Raw genomic sequence first — 25943 nt, 5'->3', positions numbered from 1 at the left:
CTATCATTATATTACCTATTGTAGTTAACTGAAATTAATAGTCAAAGTTTACAAAATTTGACCAAAAATTAGACAATGGGGCAAAAAAATAGAAACAAATAGAGTACTTGATACCTGAAATTAGGCAATTGGGTGAAGCCACATGGGGGTTGCCGGGTTGGTAATCATGGCCCAACTTTACATCTAATTATTTTCCTAGCTAAATTGTCTTCTTACTTCGTAAAATACTACTCCCTCCGTTCCCGATTGATAGTCACTTTTGAAGAAAAATCAAGGGAATTAAGGAGAATTAAAGAAAGTACATTGAAAAAGTAAATTTACATTAGGTATGCAATACTAGAGAGAGAGAAATTAAAGTACATGGGAAAGTAAAATTTACATTGAAAAGTTAAATTTGTACAAATATTTTTGCAAATGTTAGAGAATTTTGGTAAAAAAAAAAATATTAATAGTACTTGAAAAAAGAAAATGTGACTAATATTTTGGGTGCCCAAAAATGGCATAAGTGACTATCAATCGGGGACAGAGGGAGTACAAGCAAATATATACTCTATCGAGTTTTAAATTATTATATCCGTTTCTTATTATATATGCATAATAAAATAATATTTATGTCTCACAAATAATATTAATTGTTGCAAATAATTTTTTTTTTTTTTTTTTGAAAAAGGTAGTATCTAATATTGATTTAACGGTAAAAGTTATACACCCTCCGTTTTTAAATACTTGCTCAATTTCTCTATGCACGGAGTTTTAGGAGAAATAGGAGAAAGTAATAAAATATAGATATAGTGGGTTAGTGTAAGGTAAATTAGAGGTGAGAGAATCTAACAATTATAAAATTGGGTCCCACTAGTTGAGAGAAATAATTTAAATATTATAAAAGCTTTTTAAATAAAATGGAAAAGTATTTAAAAACGGCCACAAAAGAAAAGTAGAGCAACTATTTAAAAACAGAGTGAGTAGTGCCTATGAACATTGGTCCAAGTGGCAAAATTTACCAAACACTACTTTTAACCAAAGTGTTATATATACCCATAATTTTGTGAATCATTTAATTAGGTTCAAGCCAATTTTAAAAGGTTTTTTTTTTTTTTTTTTTTTTTTTTTTTTTTTTTGTTGTTGTTGTAATCTTAGTTAAATATACTCTTTTTTATTATTATTATTAAAAAAGGGTTCATTTTAGCATCATGGAATTTATGATAAAATCAATAATCAAATATGACTTACGCTAATGTGGATATTTGTATTTTAGATTATTAGGGTCTTCTCCGATAATTTAGTGGCACTGTACTAGTAAAAAAAAATTGGCCCATACAAATTTTAAAAGACATTATTAGATGAATTTTCGGAGGCATATTTAAATAATTAAAAATCAAATCAATAATTATATAAAAAAAAAAAAACTCATTAAAAGAAACCTTAAATAGAATATGGATTTTAACTGAAAAATCGCCACGGAAAAATTAAAAAACTTTGAGTGCAAGTTAAAATGAAATTTTACAATCTAAAAAGTAGGGGATATTGAGATTTGATTTGAAATTAAGTAAGTTATTTAAGAAATAAATAGTTTGACAAAGTAAAAGGGTTGCTAAAGTCAGTGACAGAGCCACGTTAGAACACGAGTGGCCATTTTTTTTTTTGTTTGGTGGTAAATAGGCTATAAAAAAGAATAAATGAATTATAAATATGTTTAGTATCACAAAGGTGAAAATGTTTTAGTGGTTAGATTGAATAAGGTTATTACTCGCTCCTTGCTTTGACTCTAGTTCGGTAATATTAAACAATTTTATGTAACCAAATTATAATTAAGAACAAAAAAAAATAAAAAAAATTGGGCTAAGATACCCTTATTTTTTGCCCCAATAAATTTTATTGTACACATAATTATTCTTAATTTTGGACATTAATCTATTATTATTTTTAGACAAACAATATTAGTCAAATAATAATTAAAAAATAGTTAAATTTGGGCCAAATATTGGAGATATGATACCCTTTTATTTTTTGCCTGAATAAGACTTATTGTACACATACTTAATCTATTATTTTTTAAACAAAAAATAATTAAAATAGAGTTAATTAAAAGAAGAAATTAGAGAAAATGTATTAAAATTAAAACCACACATAAATATTAATAAGAAAAGCGAAAATTTGATACTAATAATCTCAACTTTACACCATATTTTTTTTTTAATAATAGGTTTTATAACATGTGTCAAATAGCGATCGATAAATCTAAAAAAATCACCCCTTCCCTACACACCCCAGCCCCGCCGCCACCAGAACCACCTCAATCCCCTTTCCGCACCGAAAAACCGAACCCTCCTCTTGCTGGCCATTCGCCCCTTCCTTCCGTCCCATCGTCCTTCCCCCTTCCCCTTGAACCACTATCCCCATAAGCTCGTAACCCCCCTTCCTCCCCTCGAAACACCCACGAAATCACTCCCCCACCCTCGAAACGCTCACGAAATCCCTCCCCCCACCCTCGAAACACCTAGCCTATGTTTGTTTAGCCTTAGATTTGGTTAAATTTTATACCAATTCAGAGTAGTTGTATTTGCAAGTTTTAATTCCAATTTAGAGTACCCTGATTTTTTTTACGAGTACAACTTAAGTACCCTAAATGATAACTCTAACTCCTTTAGGTTGTGTTTGGATTCAATCATTTCATTTGAAATCTAGAATTTCAAATTTGGAATTTGAATTAATGACATTCAATTCCAAATTCTCTATTTGGAAAAAACTTAGAATTTCAAATTTATCAAAATTCTCTCTTCCTTGCTTACTCTCCCTGACATCCAAATCCCCAACTTGTTCTTCCAAATCTCATTCCTCCTCATGTTCATCCAAATCCCCAAATTGTTGACTCAATTAGATGAGAAATCGGCATCAATCAACCAAAATCTACAGTCATTATTTAGATTATGACAACAATCAACCCAAATTGTGATTCAAATTAACATATCAATGGTGGTCGGTGGTCTGAAAATTGTTTTTTTTTTAAAAAAAAAAACCCTTAGTAACTTTTCGATCGAGGAGAACGCAAACAAGATGCTTTAATGGAGGATAGAATCTTCAGTAATACAGAGTACATCGACGGAGGAGAGAGAGCTAAGAAGTTGCTTCAATGGAGGAAAGAGAAAAAAAATTGGGGAAACCTAAAAAGACCTAGGAGAGAGAAATTGGGGTAATTTTTTTTACCTGTGAGAATTTGAAATGACATTTTATGAGATAGAATTTGCAATTCATTGATTTGGATATAATTAATTCATGGCTTGGATTTGGCCCAAATCAGAATTTCAAATTTTTGTATTACCCAAACAACTCATTTGGCCCAAATCAGAATTTCAAATGAAATCCTTGATACCAAACAGACCATTAGGTTAATTGTATTTGCGAGTTCTAATTTCCAATGTAAAGTACTCCGTACCTTGACTTTTTGCTCACTTAGGGCGTGTTCGGCGCTAGCTTTTGAGTAGCTTTTAGGTAGCTTTTAGTGGTTTGACCAAGTCAAACCACTACTCAACAAAAAATGTGAGTGTTTGGCAATGTAATGGTTCAAGTAGCTTTTAGTGGTGGAGGTAGCTTTTATTAAAAGCTAGGATTATTAGCTTTTGAAGTTAGAGGTAGCTTTTGAAAATTTAATGTATAGTTTTAAAAATAAAATATTGATTCTTAAATGTAACAGCTAGTCAACCACTACTTTACCGAACAATCATAACTAAATTATCTTTTTTCACAGCTAACAGCTTGTTGACAACTAACAGCTATCTCTACAGCTCACAGCTATCTTCACAGCTACATCTACCTTCACAGCTACATTTTGCCGAACATGCCCTTAGTCACCCGTAGTAAGAAACTTGTATTTTCTCTAATCATTCACCATAAGGTCCATAACTCAAACCCGACTCATTGACCCGCCCCTCTCAAAAAATCAAACCTCTATCATTCAAAAGTCTACATTCTTTTACAGTGAACTCCCAAAACCCCGCCCCTCTCAAATAATCAAACCTCTATCGCCGCCGTCAAATTCTCCGCCGCCGACGACTCGCCGCCGCCTGAGTCGAAGAGAAACCCAGAAAACATGGGAGAAATCGAAGGAGACAACAAAGAAAAAGTAACACCAGGAGAAATTTTAGGAAAAGCATCCGAGCTTAAACCTGGTAAAGGTGCTTACGTTGCCGCTGATGCTGCCGGTGTTAATCTTGTCTACGCTTCTCTTACTGGTTACCGCACTATCTCTCCTCCTCCTTCTGATTCTACTGACAAGGTTTGTTTCTTCTTCTTAATTTCTTTCACATTTTTGTTTTGTTAATTTATTAAGCTTCTTTTTAGGGCTTTTGATTGAAATTTGGGGAATATATAGTAATATAGTATTTGACGTCTTGGTGATTAATAATGTTTTAGAGTTTTTAAATGGTTAATTTTGTGAATTAGTTTGAGATTATGGAGTTTAATGGGGTATTTATTATTTTGATAAGCATTGATTTGTGGGTGTGATGGAAATTCTAATGCTAGTATAGAGAGAGCACAAATGGTAATGACTAATGACTAATGATAGGATTCAGTATCGAGTATCAAGTAGCAATTTCCGGACTTTAATCAACTAAGCTAGTTGGCATATGCTCTACGTAATTGGTTATGGACTTATGGAGTATGAGTGAAGAAATGTTGTTTGAGCAACCTAACAGATTTTGATTGCTCTTTTGGTATTTTAAAAATGATTGAGAAGGAAAGAGAAGCGAAGAGAGAACAAATGGAAGTTATTAGTTTGTATGTCATTTGGTTTAGTACATTAGGATTGAGAGGCACCTTTTGTTTGGTTTTGTATATATGGGAAGTCAGGAAGATGACATTTTTACATCCCAATTCCAATTCTGTCCTTTCAACAAAAATGCTATGAGTGCACTAGATAATACTTTATTAGGACTTGGCTAGCAATGTTATGGGTTTTTGGGTTGGTATGAGGTGCTAAGCGTGCATATCCATCTTGGAGTGTTAGTTGTCCGACATGGGTATTTTAGGCGAAATGAAGAGTCGAAATGCAATGAATTGAGAAATTGATAGTTAGCTTGATTTAGGTTAAAGAGAGAATATGAATTGAATTGTTGATTGATTTTCACATAGGGTTATTGTTTCTATTATCATTGTCTTGTGGTATGCAGAACAAAAATGGGGAAGAGAACGGAGTTTGATTGTCATCTGTTTTTATGACTAAATTATTAGTTGCAAGGTTGACATTCAGTTTTTCTTTGCCAGAACTACTTGGACTTCAATTGTATATTTCCATCAAAAAAGTGAAAATTAGGCAGACGTACTGCTAGACCTAGAGTTTGTGAAGTGGTTAATGTGGAAGAAATCTTAGGGTATGTTCTCTTCAGCTTATTTTCAATCCAGCTCAGCTCCAATAAATTCAGTTCAGTTCAGTTCCTAATTTCCTTCTCTCATAAAATATTCAATTTAGTTTAGTTCAGTTCAGTTCAGCTTCAATAAGTTAAATTCAGCTCATTTCAGTCAATCAATCAGAACAAGCCCTAAGTAACAATTTCATTACGTTGTAGATTGTGTATGATTGTATGGATTTGAGATATTCCTATGCAGAGGTTTTAGGGTTGTGTGACAATTTTAGTGGTTCCATATATGTGGCATTTATGCAGTATATGGAGAACTATGAATGCCTATATTTCTGATCTGGAGAGGTGGTTTGGTGGCTTTACTTTCATAACTATAGAAGCTTGGAACCTGATTAGAATTTCCAATACAAATATTTTTGGATGGGTCATTGTTCAACATATGACGAGTTCTCAACCCAATATTTTGACTCAAGGTAGCCAATTTGGCGGCTTACTTAATACGGAGTAATGCTATATATCTAGTCTATGCCAATTTGTATACTAGGGATACAGATATCAATCCTTTTGGAACACTAAGGATGGTGGTTTTAGAGCAAATTCCATTATCGGGGCAGATTGAAGTCTTGAATACATTATAACTCAAACGACTCTGTTCTGAGGTTTTTCTTTAGCTGGAATTGGATATGATTATTTCTTATGTTCTTGCCAAAGTGCTCTAACTGCTAGGGTTGAATTTGGATTTGTCTAGAGAATACTAGGGTTCCCCCCCCCCCCCCCCCCCCCTTTTTTTCCTTTTTATTTTTATTTCCTTGTAATTAGAATCTTTGATGGACTAACACAGTTTGTTGAATAAACAATCCTAGCAACGTAGTAGTGTTTTTTTAAAGGAAAAAGTCCTTTACTATTAAGTTATTAATGGGCTTGGTGTAAAGTTTTAGTATCCCCTTCTTTTGACAATTCTATACGGCTGACCAAATATGTTGAATGTTAAAGGTAACCTTTTAATATTGTCCAATTTCACTTCATGACCTTCCTAAAGTTTTACACCAGGAATTTCCCACCCAACAAACCATAGCAGCTACCCTTCATGCCATGGAAACCACCCTTTCCCTCTCCTCCTCACAAATAGGTTAAACTATTGCGGATAGGAGAATGTAGGCATAAAAGGGGTGTAGGTGGCTTTCATGATGAAATGGGGTGGTTATCGTGTTAGGTTAGGTGGGAAGAGAAGTGAACATTGATGGAAAATTTCACGGAGGGTCATTGGTCTAACAAATAGAATTTGTCAATATATTAGGGTACCAGGTAGAAATTCGCTGTATATTTTAAAATGTCCAGCCTTTTATTTGATGATTATGCTTGCAGTAAGTGCTGTATTAATTGATGTCGATAAATTTAGCAATTGGCTTTGTTTATTAAATAATTCACTTGATGCCTATGTACTTACAACTGCTACACTTTCTTCTAAAGAGGTCAGTCGTGGAGGTAACCGGTCATAAAGCGCATGGTGCAGTCCCTGAACCTGGCTGCACAGTTCTTGCACGGGTAAGTTTATTTTTTCTTGATAACTTTAGCAATTAATCTAATATTTAATGTTTATAATTGAGTTCCTTCACCATTAATAAAAAAAAAATAAAAATAAAAAAATCCAATGGTGTGGGACTGTGGGGTACTAGACAATTTCCCCTTTCTCCAGAAAATTCCTATTTTTCCCATAATCCCAATATGTTTTGCTAGCTTTTTGAAATTTATCAATGCTACTTAGGAACTCTATGAAGTATGTAGGGGTAAAAAATAACTGCTTATTGTCATTTTTAGTGACTATTGAGTTGCATGTGTCTTTACAAACTGAAACTAATCTGTATGTGATTTTCATGACAGGTTAAAAAGGTGATGGCTAAAATGGCTTCGGCGGATATCATGTGTGTTGGTAGCAAGTCTGTTAGAGAAAATTTTACAGGCGTAATTAGGTGCTTGCTTTGTGTTAGAATATCATTGTTCTGTATTGTTATCCATAATACATATTATGCAGGTCTTGATTAAGTAAATTGTTGTGCCTTGGCAGACAGCAGGATGTAAGAGCAACCGAGATTGACAAGGTCGATATGCATGCTTCATTTTGAGCTGGTGATATTGTTAGGGCAGTGGTTGTATCCTTGATATACTAGTTATTCTGCCGTAGTTTCTTTTCTTCATCCATTATTTTTCTTACTATGATTTTCCATAGTAATATTTATCTTAAATGGATGTGTTGTTACCTCAGGTTTTTGGAACTCTTTTATTTATTTGCATAAATTCGCTGCCAAAAGAAATGCTTGAAAGCTTTGTTAAAAATGATCAACTTAAGCATTTACACACCCTATCTATTGACAATAAATTGGTTCTTCTTTTGCTTCAAGTACCCTTGTCGAATCTTTTACACTCTCTTTGGACTGGATACGGAAAATTTTCATATAATAGTTGAGTCTGACACTTGATATTTACCTGTGATTGATATGAGTTTCCAAGTCTGAGTCTGTAGTCCATACAGCCGTACCTACTTTATCTGTGGGCATGTCCATTATTTTACTCTATGAGCCTTATGAAGATTTCCTTGACATATCTATTAGCTATCCCTGGGGGATGCAAGGGCCTATCACTTGTCAACGGCAAAAAACGAATTGGGAGTTGTTTCTGCTGAAAGCACTGCAGGTTAGTGAATTTGGCTATATGTCTTGCTTTGAGCCTTTGTTCATTTCCCCTTTCTTTTCCATTCTGTTTACTTAGTTACTACTACCTGAGATGATTTAAATTTTCTTGCAGGTGAGACAATGATTCCTATAAGTTGGACAGAGATGCAATGTCCTGTGACTGGCCAAATTGAGCCGAGAAAGGTTGCCAAGGTTGGAAATTGAGACCCAGCATTCTTTCACCGTAGATCTTAGGAATGATAAGCTCTTTGTAAAGCTGAATATTGTCATATAGAAATCGCCGCAGTTTGTTACATTTATTGTGAGCTCTTGTTCTAGGAATCAGTCAGGCTTTTGTTTGGTGTTGATAGAGCATGATTTAGGAAATACTACATGATTTAGTAGCTGCAGAATTCAGCTCGATAATTACGACAGTGACATGATTATTTGACCTATTGTAATTGCTTCTGCTGCAATGCCAGTTAGTATTTATGGATGAGCTAAAAAGGATTTATGCCTGGATATATCAAATTGAACATTCTTATTGATAACATTTTTTCCCATTGCTGCCAAGTGAACTTTTTGATGCTGAAAGAAAAAACAGCAATTGTTTAATGAGATTGAGCTAATGGCGAGAATTAATTGGTTCCCTCTAAAAGTGCAAAGCTCATAATTTCCTCTCCGGCTGAGAATGCTATGCAGGGCCAAATGTTATGGCACTGCCTTATTGATAGTTTTGGCCCGTGATCAAATCGTATCTACATCATTCATTAGAGGAGCATTGTTTAAGTGTTACTTTGCCTGAATCAAGAAATAAAATGGTTCCCATTTCACTAGCTATTTTGTGATCATGAATAAAGCATATTATAAATTCCATCTAATCTAAACCCAAATTTTGTGGGCCATTAGATATCCACAAAAATTTCCAACACCACAAAATGATCTTGAAACCACTCCCAAAATGCACCATTTGTCCACTGCTAACCAAAAAAAGCCAATGTTACACTTGATATTAAATTTTTTTGGGTCCAAATATAATTTTTAAACCAAGAGAAGAAATAAGCTCCCAAAAATGGCTACTCTTTACCATCATCAATACTATCATCCTCTTCTTCTTCAATCTTCTTCAACTAAATTATGTTCCACAAAATCACTGTGTTTCAGTAATTATTCAAATTCCCACTTCAGAAAATCTCTTAGCTACAAAACCCATGTCCCTAAATTTCCCCGAACTGTTGCATTTGCTCTTACTCAATCTGATTCCCCCAAATCCTCTAATCCTGATCCACAAACCCTTCTTCGAGAATTAGCGGTTAGTTGTTCTTTGGATTTTATTTTGGTTTTTGGTCTAAATTTTTTACCTTTTTAAGTGATATTCTAAAGTTTGTTTTGCTAGTTTGCAGGTTAATTTGGATTTGCCATCTGATTACTTTGCCAAACTTCCTAGGGACCTTCGTCTTGATGTAAGCGAAGTTTTTTTTATTTTTATTTTTTTTTTATTTTTTTATTTTTTATTTTTTATTTTTTTGTAAAATTTGAAGTTATGTTGATTATATTGTGAAGTTGGCAACTTGGAAGAATTTTAATTATATATTTCATAATTTAGGGTTTTGGTTAATCATGTGAATATGTTTGTTACAGCTCAATGATGCCGCGTTTGATCTTTCAAATGGACCTGTTCTTGATGAGGTTAGTTTTGCTGAATGTGTTTTATGCTGCATTTTTTCTGTAAAATGAGCTCTAGTAAGTTTTATCTCTTTGCTATTGTTTTACAATGAGTAGTAGTATATGGACATTGCACTAATGCACTATGATCATTGTAAGGGCTCGGTTTTATGTGTGATGAATTGGGTGAGTAACATACCGAAATGAAAGGATTAGACTGTTAGATAAGTCATGTGATACTTTTGTATATTGGTAACTCCCAATTTACTTTGTTGTCGTAAGTGATAGAGCTAGGTGAGGCTTTCCTGTCTCGGGGATTATGAACATCGTGTAGAAAGGTAAATTTTGTGTTACTAGATTGTATGGCAAGGCATTGTTAAGAGATTGTATTTACAGTGAATAGTATGTGAGGCAAGCCAGGCAGCCAGCAGACTATTATCAATGTACTGTTGGTTTAGGATCATTGCTTAATTTATTGATTGAGAGGATTGATGACAGCTTTATTGGCCAATATGATTAATTTGATTACTTGATGTTTTGGGATGATGTACTGGAGGTCAACTCAGGATAGGGAGAGCCGGAGAGATGAGAACTTTGTTGGTTAACGTTGTGGGCACTAATGAATCAGTGTCCTTCATGCAGGGTTGTGGCTGGGGTATGCCGTATGCTTATGAATGTATCCTTGCAAGCCTTTTCTTTGTTTCTTAACCTCAACAGTTTGCTCCTTTAGGGGCTTCTGAAGTTTATGTGGCTTTTTAAGTTTAAACCGTGTAGCTAAGGATTTAGCATTTTTATGTTACTGGCATTCTTAGTTTGATGTAGACAAAGAGTGTAATAGAGATTTTGATAGATTTGATAGGAATATGGAAACTCTGTTGACATGGATGGATAGATTGATTCGGTGGGAGTTGAAAAATATCTGCCATTAGCAAGGAAATTGATAAATATCTTTTTGCAGACGTAGCAAACCAAACTAGATAGGAGTATAAGATTCCTTTACACAGTTTTCACATCATATAATAACAGAACTACAGAAGAACAACTTTCTTTAGATCATCATTATGCATGGCAAGTTGGCGGCAAATAAGTGCTGAAGGGAGATTTCGTAGAATTCTGTGAGCATCTTAATCTTGAAGAACAACCCTGTAGAACTCTGATTGTAGTTTCGGCAAAAAATAATTAATGTAATTCTAAAATTGACGTGTATTTTCCAAATTGTGAACTTATGTTAGGACATAATACTTCAAAGAGTCAAGTCAATATCAATGTGAATGACTAGAAAAAAGGAATCAATCTCATCCCTTGCGAATATGCTTTCAAAGATAATTGTCAAACATGATTGGGGATGGTTTATCGTGTGGTTGTGTGAAGGGTGACTTATATATCTGTGTGGACCTTTTGCAAAATGTTTGAAGGGTATGATAACGACTCTAACCTTTCCGAGACCATTTGAAGACCAAAGGCTTATGCTGAAGGACATTTCCTTCCTTATCAAGCTACTAAGGGAAGACCCAGGCAAAATAAAGGGGTATTTTTCACTTTCTTGTCATCGGGTGGTTTCTTTGTTGAATTTGAGTTTTAATTGTATGTAATTGGCTGGATTAGACTTAGTAAAGTGGAATAAAAAAAATCCTGTGACAACTTGGAAGAGGAGTATAAAGGACTAATGGATTATAGAGATATGGTAGTTAGTTCCTCTGGTTATTTGATGGTGCTGTAGATAGGATATGAATCCACGGTATTTGATGCGCGTTTTTAAAGAGCCTATGGTTTCAACTTGAGCAATAGTGGTTTAGACCCCCCCCCCCCCCCCCCACCAACCCACACACTCACTCACACACACAGACACACACACACACACACACAAAAGGTTTTCTTTTAATACAATCTTGTTTTCCCACCACTTAATCTATGGCTTGTAACTAGAGCTGTCAATTCGGGTAAATAGGTCGGGTTTGGGTCGGGTAAGAGTGGGTCGGCAACTCGGGTCGAGTCAATTCACATTCATTCCACAACCTATGCGGGTCGGGTTTGGGTTGGGTCATGCTTATGTCGGGTCACGTCGGGTCATACTTCTAATCGGGTTTGGGTCGGGTTTAGGTCAGGTTAATAACAGGTTGGGTTACATTCGGGTCGGGTGAACGATAGGTCTTGTTTAATTCGGGTTTTCACGGGTTAAAACGGGTTAGGGTAATTCTCGGGTTCAGTTCAAGTCAATAATTTGCGGGTTAGAATCAGGTCGGGTCATTCTCGGGTTTGAGTCAGATTCGGTTCAAGTCAATAATTTGCGGATTATAATCAGGTTGGGCCATTTTTAAGTCGGATCATTCTCGGGTTCAAGTCGGGTTCAGTTCAAGTCATTAAATTGCGAGTTATATTTAGGTTGGGTCTTTTCCAAGTCGGGTCATTCTCGAATTCAAGTTGGGTTATGTTCAACAGTTCAAGTCAATAATTTGCCGGTTACAATCAGGCCGGGTCATTTCCAAGTCAGGTCATATTCGGGTTCAACTAACTATAAATAGATAATTATCATTTTTATCAAGTTAATTATTTCCTTTAACTATAATATATATGGCAATATACTAGGGAAATATAGTCTATAATTTAGGAAGATAATTATCTCCATTGACCATACAACAAATATATACTATATTTAACTCTTAAATTTGAGGATGACGCTCCTTTCTTTTGCTACCTGGACCGACTTGGTTACCCAAGACAAAATGCTTTGATCAACAATTATAAGGTGGTTGCAACGAACGAGCGTGGTGTGATAAATAAAATGGTCGGAAGGTTAATGTAGATAAATAAAGCTCAAAGCTTTCGTACAAACGTCAATGGCTTTAGGCCATCACTCTCCTAGAACTCTCTAACTTGATACTTTCTGCCCAACTTCTCTACTCTAGGCTACTACTATTTATACTACTACTACAATGCATAAGTGACAACAATGCCTTAATTACTACAAGCACTACCCTTGTCCTCTTCCTATTTTGGTGCACTAACAAACAAACAATTAAAGGTGTTTTGTCCCCTGCTCAATCCTCTGCTCCTTTTGCTGCTGCTGCCAAGGTAAGTTGTTGTTGTTGGTGCACAGCCCCTGCTGCAAGTCCCTGCTGCCTCACTGACTTCTGTGGTAGGTAAGAGTCACGGGAGATGGGAGATGGTGGGAGTGGGTTCATTGCAGTGGTCTAAATTGCATTTAAGGTGATTTGAAATCGGGTCAGGAACAATTTGGGTTGAAATTAGATCGAGTCAATATCAAGTCGTGTTAATTTCGAGTCGGGTTAGTAACAGATCGGGTTGAACTTTTGGGTTGGGTAAGTAATAGGTATGGTAAAATTCAAGTCGGGTCAATAACAAGTCGGGTTGAATTTGGGTTTTGTCAATAACAATTCAAGTTAATTTCGGGTCAGGTTTGTAACAGGTTGGGTTAAATTTGGATTAGGTTAAGAACGGGTCGGGTTGAATTCAGGTCAGGTTAGTAACAAGTCGGGTTAAATTCGGGTTTTGACGGGTTAAAACGGGTTTCGATCAATTTCGGTTCAAGTCAGATTCGATGCAATTTAATTAAATTGGTCGTTGTAAACCGGTAAATCGGTGCAAGTTGTAAACCGGTAAGTTGGCCGTTTAAATGCAAATTGAATGGTTCCATACACCCAATTGGACTCCTGGAGGATATTAGGGACCATGTATACATTTCGGCAATTTTTATTTCCGGGCGAAAAAAAGTCAAAAAATTCCAAAATTGAAGACTAATATCCACGTTTTTTGAGAAATTTTGGTGGTTTCAGAGCCCGATGTCAAAAAGTCTTGAAATTCTATGGGATACATCTCGAGGTCATATAATGCCGTTTGGAACCATATAAGATCATTATTTTATGTCATAAATGTTCGTGGTATGCTTGAATTAATAGAAATCTGTGCAAGTTGTAAACCGGTAAATTGGTCGTTTAAAGGGAAATTGGATGGTTCCACCCACCTAATTGGAATACCGAAGGGTATTAGGGACCATGGTAAACATTTCGGCAATTTTTATTTTCGGACGAAAAAAAGTCAAAAAATTCCAAAATTGAAGACTAATATCCATGCTTTTTGAGAAATTTTGAAGGTTTCGGGGCCCGGTGTCGAAAAGTCTTGAAATTCTATGGGATACGTCTCGTTGTCATATAATGCCGTTTGGATCCATATATGATCATTATTTATTGTCATTAGTGTTTGTGGTAGGCTTGAATTAATGAAATCGGTGCAAGTTGTAAACCGGTAAATTGGTCGTTTAAAGGGAAATTGGATGGTTCCACCCACCCAATTGGAATACCGGAGGGTATTAGGGACCATGGTCAACATTTAGGCAATTTTTATTTTGGGTGAAAAAAAGTCAAAAGATTCCAAAATTGAAGACTAATATCCACGCTTTTTGAGAAATTTTGGAGGCTTCGGGGCCCGGTGTCGAAAAGTCTTGAAATTCTATGGGATAGATCTCAAGCTCATATAATGCCGTTTGGATCCATATATGATCATTATTTGTTGTCATAAATGTTCGTGGTAGACTTGAATGAATGAAATCGGTGCAAGTTGTAAACCGGTAAATTGGTCGTTTAAAGGGAAATTGGATGGTTCCACCCACCCAATTGGAATACCATAGGGTATTAGGGACCATGGTAAACATTTCGGAAATTTTTATTTCCGGGCGAAAAAAATAAAAAATTTCAAAATTGAAGGCTAATATCCACGCTTTTTGAGAAATTTTGGAGGTTTCGAGAGCCGTTGTAGAAAAGTATTAATATTTTAGGGGATACATCTCGGGGTCATATAATGCCGTTTGAAACCATATATGATCATTATATGTTGTCATAAATGTTCGTAGTAGGCTTGAGTTAATGAAATCCGTGCAAGTTGTAAACCGGTAATTCAATTGATCGTTTAAAGGCAAATTGGTTGGTTCCACCAACCTAATTGGACTTCCGGAGGGTATTAGGGACCATGGTTAACATTTCGGCAATTTTTATTTCTGGGCGAAAAAAGTCAAAAAATTTCAAAATTGAAGAAGACTTAATATCCACGCTTTTTGAGAAATTTTGGAGGTTTCGGGGCCCGGTGTCGAAAAGCCTTGAAATTCTATGGGATACATCTCAAGGTCATATAATGCCGTTTGGATCCATATATGATCATTATTTGTTGTCATAAATGTTCGTGGTAGGCTTGAATTAATGAAATCGGTGCAAGTTGTAAACCGGTAAATTGGTCGTTTAAAGAGAAATTGGATGGTTCCACCCACCCAATGGGACTCTCTGACGGTATTAGGGACCATGGTAAACATTTCGGCAATTTTTATTGTCGGGCGAAAAAAAGAGTCAAAAATTTCAAAATTGAAGAATACTATCCACGCTTTTTGAGAAATTTCGAAGGTTTTGGGGCCCGGTGTAGAAAAGAAATGAGATTTTATTAGATACATCTCGGGGTCATATAATGACGTTTGAAACCATAAATGACCATTATATGTTGTCGAAAATGTTCGTTGTAAGCTTGAGTTAATGAAATGAGTGCAAGTTGTAAACCGGTAAATTAACCGTTTAAATGCAAATTGGATTGTTCCACCCACCTAATTGGACTACCGGAGGGTATTAGGAACCATGGTAAAAATTTGCAATTTTTTATTTTTTGGCTAATAAAAGTAAAAAAATTCCAAAATTGAAGGCTAATATCCACGCTTTTTGAGAATTTTTTGTGATTTCGGGCCCCGGTGTCAAAAACTTAGAGATTTAAGGGGATACATCTTGGGGTCATATAATACTGTTTTAAACCATAAATGATCATTATATGTTGTCATAAATGTTCGTGGTTGGCTTGAGTTAATGAAATCGGTGCTAGTTGTAAACCGGTAAATTCACCATTTAAAGGCAAATTGGATGGTTCCACCCACCTAATTGGACTCCCGGAGGGTATTTGGGACCATGGTAAACATTTCGCCAATTTTTATATCTGGGCGAAAAAAAGTCAAAAAATTCCAAAATTGAAGGAATATCCACGCTTTTTGAGAAATTTCGAACGTTTCGGGGCCCAGTGTCGAAAAGCATTGAGATTTTAGGAGATACATCTCGGGGTCATATAATGTCGTTTGGATTCATATATGATCATTATATGTTGTCATAAATTTTCGTGGTAAGCTTGAGTTAATGAAATCTGTTCAAGTTATAAACCGGTAAATTGGTCGTTTAAAGGCAAATTGAATGATTCCACCCAGCCAGTTGGACTCCCGGAGGTTATTAGGGACCATGGTTTACATTTCGACAATTTTAATTCCGGGTGAAAAAAGTCAAAAATTTCAAAAGTTGAAGGCTAATATCCACGCTTTTTGAGAAATTTTGGATGTTTCGGGTAGAGCTGTCAATTCGCGTAAACGGATCGGGTTTGGGTCGGTAAAAATGGGTCGAGTAACTCAGGTCGAGTCAATTCGGATTAATTCCATAACCTATGCGGATCGGGTTTGGGTTGGGTCATGCTTGAGTCGGGTCACGTCGGGTGATACTTCTTATCGGGTTTGGGTCGGGTTTAGGTCGGGTTAATAACAGGTCGGGTTATATTCGGGTCAGGTGAACAATAGGTCGGGTTTAATTCGGTTTTTCACGGGTTAAAACGGGTTAGGGTTATTCTTGAGTTTGATTCGGGTTCGGTTCAAGTCAATAATTTGCAGGTTAGAATCAGGTCGGGTCATTCTCGGGTTTGAGTCGGATTCGGTTTAAATCAATAATTTGCGGATTATTATCAGGTGAGGTCATTCTCGGGTTCGGTTCAAGTCAATAATTTGCGGGTTATAATCAAGTTGGGTCATTCTCGGAGTCAAGTCGGGTTATGTATGGTCAAGTCAATAATTTGCGGGTTACAATTAGGTCGGGTCATTTCCAAGTCAAGTCATATTCGGGTGCAACTAACTATAAATAGATAATTATCATTTTTATCAAGCTTATTATTTCCTTTAACTATAATATATATGGCAATATACTAGGGAACTATAGTTTATAATTTAGGAAGATAATTATCTTCTCTGACCATACAACAAATATATACTATATTTCACTCTTAAATTTGAGGATGATGTTCCTTTCTTTTGCTGGCCTTGACCGACTTGGTTTCCCTCGACAAAATGCTTTGATCAACCATAATAAGGTGGTCTAAATTGCATTTAAGGTGATTTGAAATCTGGTCGGGAACAATTTGGGTTGAATTTAGGTTAGGTCAATAACAAGTCATGTTGATTTCGAGTCGGGTTAGTAATAGATCGGGTTGAATTTTTGGGTCGGGTTAGTTTGAGTCGGGTCAATAAGAAGTCGGGTTGAATTTAGGTCAGGTCAATAACAAGTTGGGTTGATTTTGGGTCGGGTTTGTAACAGGTTGGGTTAAATTCGGGGGCGGGTTAGGAACGAGTCGGGTTGAATTCAGGTCAGGTTAGTAACAAGTCTGGTTAAATTCGGGTTTTGACGGATTAAAACGGGTTTGGGTCAATTTTGGTTCAAGTCGGGTTCGGTTCAGGTCAATAATTACAGGTTACATTCAGGTCGGGTCATCTCCAGTTCATGTTCGGGTTCGGGTCTCACATACTCGGATCAACTCGGGTCTAGGGTTGGTTTCAGGTCGGATCAGGTCGGGTTTGGGTCACCATTTTTTCGGGTTTAGATGGGTCGGTTAATAATCAGGTTTGAGTCGGTATTTCGGGTCGGGTCAACTTTTAACGGCTCTACTTGTAACGTGCAAATTTGTACAAAGTTTAGGATGATCATTTATATGTTGCAAACTATCTGCAACAAACTGAATTGCCACTTTGATTTTTGAAACACTTTTTTTTTAGTGTGGCCAAGAGCTAGGGGAGACGTTATTGAATCTGACTCGTGCATGGGAATCAGCTGATACTTCAACTTCTTCCTCTTTAGCCAAGCAGCTCCCTCTATTGGAGACTTCTTTGACTGAAAGGGAAAAGGCAGGTAAGATTCAATTGACGTATTGATTGTTAAATTGTCAAAATGTAATGCTTAATCCTCATCCATAAGCCTTTTTCCTTTGTAGCTTTTGGTAAGCGATTGCTGTCTGCTGGAAGAAGATTCCAATCAATGGGACAATATGGTCAAGGTGAACTAGAAAGGGTATAGTGCATCCTTAACATTTTCTTATGCTGCTTTCCTGAATCGAAGGAAATTGAAAACTAGTTTATGATATTTTACACGTCAATGAGCAGCAAAACAACTAATTATCTAGGGAAATGGTGGAAGAGATTGATGTCGCTAAAAGTGCTTATGCAGCAATTCATTTTTTCACTCCTTAGTGTAATTAACTTTTAAATCATGCATTCCTAAATAGCAGTATTCTTGGCTGCTTGCAACAAGTATAGATTGCAAAGTCAATGATTTCTGTTGGGAAGCTTCTATCTGCAACTGCAGTGCCTACAACTGAGGAACTCCCAAAAGCTGAATCCCGGACTTTCAAGGTGCGCTATCTTCTTCAACCCCTATGATTCCCCCTCACCCTCTTTGCCTTTTACATGATAGCGGATGCTACCGCCTACTGTTAGATGTACCAAGTCTTATGTGTACCTCCCTGCAGTTTGGAGAACTTCAAGTCGAAGTGACACCTGAAAAGGCAATTATAGGTGCAGTTATCGCTGTTGTTTTTGGGTAAGTTCTGTTGTTACTGACCAGTGACTACTGAGTGAAGCAACTATGCTTCTGGATTATCATCAAACTTGTTTGAATATTCTGTCATAGTTTTGCTTACTGACAACCTCCATGCTTAATTAAAATTTAGGATCTTATCATGGCAACTAAGTCAAGGAATTCAAAGCATCTCAGACGGTAAATTGCAATATGCAAATGATAATGCTTTGCTGCTGGCCAAGGTTTTTGAACATATTCATCTTTGAATCCATCTTATTATTTAATCGTCGCTGTGATCAAGATCAAATAACTAACATTTGATCCCAATTTTTGTCTGATTGCAGTCTTTGAGGACATCTCTGATCGCAATGTTCTATACATCCACTTTGCTGTCTGGGTTTTCTGCAGTTGGTTTGGTCTTGCTTGCAGTACAACTCAAGTCAAAGAACGAGTGACGGTTGGTGGTCTGATCTAATGGTTTTCTTAGTTGTGGTGCATCAATCGCTTATGGTAAATTGTTGTTCCATCTGGTAGTTGGCTACATACTTAAGTGTTGTAACATTATTAAGTACTCCATATTTTGTGAAAAAAAAAGGCGGCTTTTTAATAACTTGAGGATCATAGCTGCACAATGCCTAAACTATTGCATATAATACACCCGTTGTATACAAAATACTCCTCGAAATTAGTTGCCAACTGCTGCTAAAACCACTTGAGCATGCTTACAGTAATTTTCTCTTACCAAGACATAATCTTTGACATTAATCATCAATAACTATAATTAAATACATTGCGTACTTACACGATCTATTTAGGTCATTGTCTTAAATTCTTCATAATTTCTTTGACTTTTTAAAAATTTATCAACAGATTTTGGCCTGATTCTCAAATTTTCAAAGTGGGGAAAAAAGAAAAAGTCCAATATTTATAAATTATTTTTGAAGTTAAACAAATATCAGGTGGCGAATCTCAAACCTAAGATTCATGCTTAAGAAAGATAGATTATGTTACGGAATCTCAAAGCAGATTGATTAATTGACTAATTATATTGCTTAAATATAGTTCTTAGCTGTAATTATTGACCTTCTCATTAATGATCATTTTCGTCAATGATATTTCAAAGTCGTGGGAACGATATTGCTCTAGGCTTTAATTCATATAAAAACCATAGGTTATACAAATATAATACTTGTACTATTGAATATGTTACATATACCAACAACTAACTCAGAAAATTCTAGTAGATTTTCATAGTTTATTTAATCTTATTTAGGTCATTTGAACTGTACTTGTATGACTAAACCATGTGTTTACAACTTCAATGCGTCATTATTTAGATGGTTACATTACATTAATTATATTCCAAGGTTTAATTATGTTGCAAGCTAGCTCTGACCAATATTATGCAATTTTTATATTTATGTGATTAAACAAAAATCAAGAGGGCAAATTTTCATTGATTTTAGTTGGTTTTAAGCAACTAAACAATGGAGGAAGGGCCAAGTTGTGGTTTACTAGGAATGGCATTGGCCCTTAGTATATATAATAATAATAATAATAATATTCTGTATTTGGTGATTTCAAAATTAATTTAGCAATATATCAAAAATTAAATGACAATCATAGAATAATGAAAAAATGGTAGATTTGAAATGCGATGAAAGAAAATGAGTTTCACCTGAAACAAGTTAAAGGTAATTTAAGATAATGGTGCGTCACCTTTATGTGAATCATGCTAGGGCGTACCATACCTTATATTAATACCATTGAGAGCACTTGAGGTATGCTATTAGTTCTTTTTTTTGTAAACAAAAATGCACTTATAAAGTCGCAATTTAAAGTAATAAGAGACTTTTGGGTAGAGTAATACAATTGGACAAAGTTTAGTAACTAAAAAATTAGAAGAATAAAACAAAATAAATCATACTAAATTTAGGTATTATTGAATACCACATGAATTTCATAGGCTGACAAAAAGAAGAAAAAAAAAATGAATGTCTCGTTTTCTTTTTTTAACAATTGAATTTCTCTTTCTTTTTTTTTTTTTTTTTTTTGACAATTGAATTTCTCATCTGATGCATATAGACGATATAGTGAATTGAAATAAGTTTGTCTTTATATACATATTTACATGTTAAGACTGTTAACTAAATAAAAAAATTCAAATTTGTATTATAATTTTTAACTAATTAATTAAATGAATTGCTATGAATAACTTATACAACTAAGGGTCTGTTTTCTTACGTTGAAATTCAATTCAATTCAATTCAGTTCAGTTCAGTTCAATTCAGCTCAGCTCAGCTCAGTTCAGTTCAGTTCAGCTCCTAATTTCCTTCTCTTATAAAATATTCATTTTACTTCAGTTCAGTTCAGTTCAGCTGAGTTCAGTCAATGAGAACATGCCCTAAATCTTCCAGTCTAGATTCTTCAATTCTAGGCTTAGTAATAAGAGAAATATCTTATCCAAAAAAAAAGAAAAAAAAAAAGAGAGAGAGAGAGAGAGAAATCTCTTATACATATTTAAAACGTATAATCTCTCTATACAATATCAATAATCATAATTAGTACATGAAATTTAAAGGAATAATTTGTAATTTCATTAGAGTTAAATATAGAGAAATAGACAGGTCCAGTACTATTTTCTTTTTCTTTTTTACATCCAAAGTTCAACTTTACTATACTAAACAAGTCACCTTAATAATTAGTTTGTTGTACTGTTAGCTATTTCAGTGAAATGTACGGTAGCTTATTGGAAGACGCAAGATATTAATAAAAGTTTCAACATATAAATAAGAGCAAATTATTTTTAAATTATGTGATATGGTTCATGAATCTTGCCCACTTGAAAGTGCAACGCTATTTGCCTATTCTATATACGAAAAGTAAAAGATTCCTATCTTTATTGTCTTTGAACCTCTTTTCTCCCATTCTTTCCACTTTAGAAAATACTAGTGCCATACTCCGTTATTTCGTCCTATAAAGATTGTCTTGTTTTTCTTTTTCATTAGTCTCTATAATATTTTCTACTCCGTAATTTACATTTATATTAGCTTAGTCCCTATTTCCCACAATTTCTCTCTAATTAATTAAGTGCTCCGTACTCTATCTACTAAAAATCTAATCTATCTACTCATTTAGGGCATGTTCTGATTTACTGAATTGAACTGATTGAAGCTAAACTGAATTGAACTGAACTAAATGAATATTTTATGAGAGAACGAAATTAGGAGCTGAACTGAACTGATTTGAGCTGAACTGAACTGAACTGAAATTAAGCTGAAGAGAACAGACCCTTAATACAACGATTACTATACTGAAAAACAAAAATAATGAGAAAATATTTAAGGGATAATTGAGTACTTTTAGCATTGCAAGTTGCAATAAAGGTTTGATTTAAATTTGTTTCACTCACAAGTTGTGACATTACTTTGTTTGATCAAGTCAAACATTAAAGTAGTTGCAGTATTCTTGTCATTATTTTCAAGCAACTTTTATTGTCTTCATGACTTCTGTCAACTTATGTGTGCTTGTAAACATCTAAACCCTAAAAGGAGTTTATAGTAAATTGATCTTTTCGATTTGTTTAGGTTTAACAGTACTGTATATGCTATTTTTTTTTTTTTCTTATATTGAAACAAACTATCAGCATCCTACATCTGATTATAACTTTCTTTCAATATAAATCACTATATATTAATAAAATATTATAGATAAATACGGAGTGTAAAACATTGCGAGTAAAAAGAAAAAGGAAGAATTATGTTTCAAAAAAAACTTCACCATCATAATCTCAATAATAGCACGTGATGCATGTCATACATACACTTTGGATTCAATGGAATTATTGTTAGCAATTAATTATCACTTTATTAACACCTATATATAGAATAGAAGTACTTTACTACTAATCAAAAAGCTTATCAAATACTCCAATGCAATTTGTTCTTGATTATAATATAAAGATTAAATGATAAAGTTTATTTTATCTCAAATACCGTGGAAAATACATAGAGATCTTGAATTTTCTCAAATAATTCACCTTTAACGTGCTTACAATAAATGCCCTTTTTAATGTAACTAGAAAACTTTATCATACCACTAGTTGTTGTACCATGTACTTTAGCTTAGTAATTTGTCGTTTTAGTAGCAACTATGTAATGTACCACCTTTCAAGCTGACGCAACTACTGATGACTTACAACATTACAAGTCTTACAACACACCTCAAGTAAAGTTGTACGAGAGTTATTTATGATTGGGTTTATTACAATCCCGCATGAGAAGAGAGTTTGATCACGTACACATAAATTGGGTGTTAAAAATTAGTTTGTATCAACGGAGTTCTCAAAATTAGTCCACTAAACTCATATATTTTTTGGTTTTCCTTTCATTTCGACTTAAGATTATTTGTCTCAATTCACATGTGAATTCTGAAATTGAAAATTTCATCATGTGTTACTGCCCCAAAAGAGGAAAGAAAAAACATTTAAAATATGATGCAATGCAAGCTATAATTATACCACCTGAAATTCTGAATTTGTAACACCAAAAATACTTTATTTTTTTCAAGTTGGTATAATAAATTAATGACTGTAATTGAGGTTTGTCTTTTATTAAATTAACATAAATAATTGCGGTTAAAAAGTTGACATTAGAGGTTTGACTTCAAAATAAGGTGAGGTGTGAAATACTGATAGTCTATAGCTTCTAGAGCAAAACTCTTAGAAATGTACAAGCAACTTCGTTGAAAAGTAAAACAATTTACAGCCAACATTTTTTATTCACAAGTTGCATGCAAAAAGATAATGTTGTGTAATTTTAACGTACATAATTACATACTCTTTTTATTTTAATTTAACCTGGGACCCCCTAAGCGACATCAAGTTGCTTATCACTTGAGCCAACTCTCTTATTGATCATAATTACATATATACTCGATCCCATTATTTAATTACCTTACCATGCATTGAATGACCTCTTGAATAATTTACTATACCATTCATAATTTCATAATATTCACTTCTTTACTTTATCCTTTAAAATTGTGTTTTATTCAGTTGATTTTCACTTATTTGAATTAAACTGAACTGAACTTATCTAAACTTATTTCATATATATAATTTAGTTGTAATTTGCACTTGGATAGCTCTGATCTTGCCAAAATTTATTTTTCCTAAACTTAACTTATCTGAATATATCATACCTAAAATAAATGAAAATAAGGCGTAAAGAATTCCCCCTTAAAAATATAAATATACTGTTAAAAGATAAGGGTTTACGTTCAAAAATAGAAATAAAACAACCCACTCACAAAAATATCTAAGAAAGATCATCTCTTCCCTTACTAATTACAGTTGTACTCATCGTTGACACTGTACTAGTAGTACTATACTACTATATACTTAAATTTAAACTCCACAAATTAAAAATAAATGCAACTCATAAATTATACTCTTACCTTGCTTATTATAATCCTCAAATATAAATATATATGAATACATTTACATGACCTATAACACAATATCATCTTCCTTTCCTATTATACCTATGCTTATCCATAATTTCTAACCTCTATTTTTTCCATATCCTAATACAATGGCTTGTAACGCTGCGGAGCTTCTCCCCCTCCTAGGCGGCTCGGCTAATGCCACCGCGGCAGCCAACTACTTATGTAACCGTTTTACAACGGTGGCATACGCGGTGGACACCACGTACCTCCTTTTCTCAACCTACTTGGTTTTCGCCATGCAACTTGGTTTCGCGATGTTATGTGCTGGGTCAGTCCGGGCCAAGAGTACGATGAACATCATGCTTATCAATGTTCTTGATGCTGCAGCAGGGTCACTTTCTTACTACTTGTTTGGGTTTGCGTTTGCTTTTGGTTCGCCTTCGAATCCCTTCATTGGACGACGTTTCTTTGCCCTTAATGATGTGCCTGAAGCTGGTGTTGACTATAGTTTGTTCTTGTACCAATGGGCTTTTGCTATCGCGGCCGCTGGGATCACCAGCGGCTCGATAGCAGAGCGTACAAAGTTTGTAGCCTATTTGATATACTCTTCTTTTTTGACCGGGTTTGTGTACCCGGTCGTGTCTCATTGGTTCTGGTCCGCGGATGGATGGGCTAGCCCATTTAATGCGGATAACTTATTGTTCGGGACGGGAGCCATTGACTTTGCTGGGTCAGGTGTGGTTCATATGGTTGGTGGGGTGGCGGGGTTGTGGGGTGCTTTTATCGAAGGCCCGAGGATTGGCCGTTTTGATCGTAACGGCCGGTCCGCGGTCCTAAGAGGGCATAGTGGTTCATTGGTTGTGTTAGGGACTTTTTTGCTTTGGTTTGGATGGTATGGGTTTAATGCTGGTTCTTTTTTGACTATTCTTAAGCCTTATGGTGAACCTGGGGGATTTTATGGTCAATGGAGTGCGGTCGGGAGGACAGCTGTCACAACCACATTGGCTGGATCGACCGCAGCGTTGACTACTTTGTTTGGTAAGAGGATGTTGGTGGGTCATTGGAATGTAATTGATGTGTGTAATGGGTTATTGGGTGGGTTTGCGGCTATTACTTCCGGGTGCTCCGTTGTTGAGCCATGGGCGGCCATAATCTGTGGATTTGTGGCCGCCTGGGTTTTAATTGGGTTTAATAAGTTAGCCGAGAAAGTCAAATATGATGACCCACTCGAGGCTGCCCAATTGCACGCCGGGTGTGGCATGTGGGGTCTAATTTTTACCGGACTATTCGCTACAAAGAAATTTGTACAAGAGGTCTACGGGTCGGATAGGACCCATTATGGACTATTCATGGGTGGAGGGGGCAGGTTACTAGGTGCTCAAATTATTCAAATCCTCGTTATTTTCGGGTGGGTTAGTGCCTTAATGGGTCCGCTTTTTTTTATCCTAAAACAACTTGGGCTCCTAAGAATTTCGAGCAAAGATGAGATGGCGGGTATGGATCTAACCAAACATGGTGGATTCGCTTACATGTACTATGATGAAGATGACCCGTCACAAAAACCCGCCTTTGCAATGACAAGGGTGGAGCCTGGTAGCATGACTCCTGACGGTAGACAAGCAAATGTATGATCATATTATGCAAAATCATGTAAGAATTTCTAATATTAATTGTGCAATTAATTTGAATATGAGTAGTTTAAATTAGGTTTGGACAATTTTAAGTTGTTCTGCTTGCTAAATCCTTGCTTGTATATTTTGAAACTCTTTTATTCAGTGTTAATGAATGTATTGATGATCTTGTGACTTGTGTGGATGAAAAAAAGTGGTATTTCGATATCTAAACATTATGTTTTAAATGTGAGCTACTCTGTTAAATTTTGATCTTAAACTTCTTTTATACAAAATGTGCAATTATTATCATTGTACAATGTAAACTAGTGCTAAGCTAATGTATGGACGTATAGCCTGGTATGATGAAGATAACATGTTAATATGTTATACAACACTATTCAAAGTGTCTATTATACACCCGAATACGAAACAAATGCTTTGAAGTATGTATTTACCCACGCGTGGGTATGTACGTAAGTACGTAACACCCTAGACTATTTTCGATCTGCTGCTTGAACTATTTGAAACTCTATTTCACTCATTAGG

The 25943-nt window shown here is 35.1% G+C and overlaps 1 pseudogene across 1 annotated transcript; it reads left to right on the top strand.

The window, feature by feature from the left end:
- Window positions 1-3916: 3916 nt before the first annotated feature.
- LOC145627544 (uncharacterized) lies at window positions 3917-25541 on the top strand (annotated as a pseudogene). Its single transcript, XR_014111404.1, has 17 exons — window positions 3917-4273; window positions 6828-6902; window positions 7239-7327; window positions 7423-7507; window positions 7967-8048; window positions 8160-8248; window positions 9078-9338; window positions 9430-9489; window positions 9668-9715; window positions 17538-17670; window positions 17753-17829; window positions 18075-18170; window positions 18287-18357; window positions 18488-18578; window positions 18681-18775; window positions 23482-23501; window positions 23935-25541. The product of XR_014111404.1 is annotated as an uncharacterized LOC145627544 (transcript).
- Window positions 25542-25943: the final 402 nt, after the last annotated feature.

The sequence above is a fragment of the Chenopodium album genome, chromosome 4 (assembly GCF_948465745.1).
Source record: "Chenopodium album chromosome 4, dcCheAlbu1.1, whole genome shotgun sequence".
In the NCBI taxonomy this organism is placed as follows: domain Eukaryota; kingdom Viridiplantae; phylum Streptophyta; class Magnoliopsida; order Caryophyllales; family Amaranthaceae; genus Chenopodium; species Chenopodium album.
The sequence above is the reverse complement of the archived record's forward strand: the minus strand, read 5'-3'. Positions and strand labels throughout refer to the sequence as shown.